Here is a 3,594-nt window from a genome sequence, read left to right as displayed (position 1 = left end):
GGAGGAGTGGTAGATACGCTGGAGGGGAGGGATAGGATACAGAAGGACCTAGACAAATTGGAGGATTGGGCCAAAAGAAATCTGATGAGGTTCAATAAGGATAAGTGCAGGGTCCTGCACTTAGGACGGAAGAATCCAATGCACCGCTACAGACTAGGGACCGAATGGCTAGGCAGCAGTTCTGCGGAAAAGGACCTAGGGGTGACAGTGGACGAGAAGCTGGATATGAGTCAGCAGTGTGCCCTTGTTGCCAAGAAGGCCAATGGCATTTTGGGATGTATACGTAGGGGCATAGCGAGCAGATCGAGGGACGTGATCGTTCCCCTCTATTCGACATTGGTGAGGCCTCATCTGGAGTACTGTGTCCAGTTTTGGGCCCCACACTACAAGAAGGATGTGGATAAATTGGAGAGAGTCCAGCGAAGGGCAACAAAAATGATTAGGGGTCTAGAACACATGACTTATGAGGAGAGGCTGAGGGAGCTGGAATTGTTTAGCCTGCAGAAGAGAATGAGAGGGGATTTGATAGCTGCTTTCAACTACCTGAAAGGGGGTTCCAAAGAGGATGGCTCTAGACTGTTCTCAATGGTAGCAGATGACAGAACGAGGAGTAATGGTCTCAAGTTGCAGTGGGGGAGGTTTAGATTGGATATTAGGAAAAACTTTTTCACTAAGAGGGTGGTGAAACACTGGAATGCGTTACCTAGGGAGGTGGTAGAATCTCCTTCCTTAGAGGTTTTTAAGGTCAGGCTTGACAAAGCCCTGGCTGGGATGATTTAACTGGGAATTGGTCCTGCTTCGAGCAGGCGGTTGGACTAGATGACCTTCAGGGGTGCCTTCCAACCCTGATATTCTATGATTCTATGATTATGTTCTTTGATGGTGTCACTTATTGATACACTGTGTGATCTAAAAAAAAACGAGGAGTGCTTGTGGCACCTTAGAGACTAACACAGATATGGGTTATTACTCACATCATCCATCCAGAGGGATGACTTCTCTGCTGCTCAGAGAAGTTAAGTGACTTAAGATCACACAGGTTTCAGAGGGGTAGCCGTGTTAATCTGTATCAGCAAAAACAATGAGGAGCCCTTGTGACACCTTAGAGACTAACACATTTATTTGGGCATAAGCTTTCGTGGGCTAAAACCCACTTCATCAGATGCATGGAGTGGAAAATACTGGAAGGAGGTATAAATACACAGCATATGAAAAGATGGGAGTTGCCTTACTCTTGTCAACCGTTGAGAATAGCCCACTTCCACCTTAATTGAATTGGCTCATTAGCATTGACCCCCAACTTGGTAAGGCAACTCCCATCTTTTCATATGCTGTGTATTTTCCACTCTATGCATCTGATGAAGTGGGTTTAGCTCATGAAAGCTTATGCCCAAATATATGTGTTAGTCTCTAAGGTGTCACAAGGGCTCCTCATTGTTTTTGCTGATACAGATTAACACGGCTACCCCTCTGAAACCTGTGTGATCTTAAGTCACTTAACTTCTCTGAGCAGCAGAGAAGTCATCCCTCTGGATGGATGATGTGAGTAATAGCCCATATCTGTGGTGGAGAGAGGAAAATCTATCAGCTAGCTCTGTTCTCTGGGTTTGACATGTGAGCCTTGTATCCATTTAGATTGTAAGCTTCACAGGGCACAGGGATGATGCCTACTTGTGCCTTCATGTACAACAGCTGAGAATGCTGTTGGGGCTTAATGATGTCTTACTCACTGTTATGAATCACTTGAGGATGTACAGAGGGAAAATATTAAGTGCCAAGAATTATTAATTGAATCAATTTCGTAATGTTGTGAACAGGGTTTTACAGGCTTTGCTCAAAAACAGTATTAAACGATTCTGGACCCGGCCGTTAACAATCCATGTTCTATGTCTGTTGTATGTTTTACTGCCTAATACAGAAACCTCCTCCTTTGCAGATAAATACCACACTCAGAGGTTAACGTCATGAAGCCTTGGTGGCCATGTCTTACAGTGTAACTTCTTTCACAGCTCTTCCCTGAAGTAGCTTCTGTTTCCTAAGCTACATTTTCGCCAGTGACGGCACATCAGCTGTGTCTGCAGATGGATCTGCTCCTGCTTCTGAGAGCGTGTTTGTGATGAGACCCCACGCGGTCTGAATGATGTTCTGATGTTCTCTACATTCCTTTGGTCTTCAGGAGTTTTCATAGCACTGTTTTTACTGCTGTGTTTTCTCATATTTGTATTTTTACAGCAAACTTGTACTAGTGAACATTTTTAATGACAAAATATCATCTTGCTAGTTTAAAGTGAATGGTCAGATGGCCCTTCTGAATCAATGCATACCTACTGCCTGTGTGTATCAGACCCATATCAGATTATTTTTTGTTTCTGTTAGCCATGCAGAGCCAAATGAAAGAAAGCAAGAGAGAGATGGATTCTATGTCTGTTGGTGCGTCATAAACAGAATTCTTTGCCAAGTTCCCAGGTGTTACACCTATGCAAATGCACTAAAGACCATGGGAGTTGCAGAGGTGTCAATGAAGGCATAATCTGTAGATTTTAAGGTTGCACAAGTGAAACTGAGGGATCCTGTTGGCCTGGAAAATCTTTTGTTGATGATGATGATGAGAAGGAAAAAACAGTGTGACTTTCAGATCTCAGGCTGAGTTCTCAGAGCTATAAATTTGAAGACAGCTGCTTATTTGAAGCCAACATTTCAAACCCTCCCCTTCCCTCCTTACCCAAGAACCAGGTGTCCCTGAAGTTTCACATGCCCATTGTTGCCAACGCTTCTGGTGATGCTGCAAGTTTTGCAGTTTCAGGCTAGTTATGGAAGGAGCTCTCGCAATCTCTCTCGAGAGCACGGTCAGCTCAGGAATGTCACCTGAACTGCCTGTGTTTCCCCCTTCTGTTGATAGAGGCAGCTGTGCTGCAGGCTCCCTGGTGTGCTTTGAGAGGGGCAGAGCCCCCCTGAGCAGCTGTCATGGAGCCACATCCCCTCCCTCCCAGCTCAGCATCAGAGGCCTTATCTCCACCTGAAGTGGAGCACCCAAAAGGATGCCGCTACTCGAAGGCGGCGGCAATGTTACTCACCCTGTGCAGTAACTGTAGTTCTTTGAGTTGTGTCCCGCAATGGGTGCTCCCCTACCCGCCCTCCTTACCCTCTGCTTCGGTTGTTCCTAGGGATGACTGAGTAGAGAAGGAACCGAGGGCAGTTTGCCCACAGACCCCTCTGTAGCCTCGGTGTCTGCCATGAGAAGGCATAGGGCGCCTGTGTGGGCTGAATGGGCACTGCTAGCCAGAATTCTCTGCTCAAGGGCTTGAGAGGCGCATGAGCACCTGGAGTGAAGCACCCCTAGGGACGCACATAATGCAGAACTACAGTTATTGCACGGGGTGAGAAACGTTGCCTTTTGGAACTCTTGGTACTGGCAGTACCATTGCTGAGAGTAGAGAATAAGGGATGAGAGAAATATAGAGGGGCAGGAGTCCAGGTGGGGACATGGTGATGGGGGAAGTGGACTGTGGGTTAGGGACTGGGTATCATGGAGCTGTGCTACCTGGTCTTGAAATAGAGGCTCTAGGGCAGGAAGGGGCGAAGGGAACCGGAGTC

This window comes from Eretmochelys imbricata, chromosome 9, assembly GCF_965152235.1.
Source record: "Eretmochelys imbricata isolate rEreImb1 chromosome 9, rEreImb1.hap1, whole genome shotgun sequence".
NCBI lineage: Eukaryota > Metazoa > Chordata > Testudines > Cheloniidae > Eretmochelys > Eretmochelys imbricata.
This window is presented reverse-complemented; position numbering follows the sequence as displayed.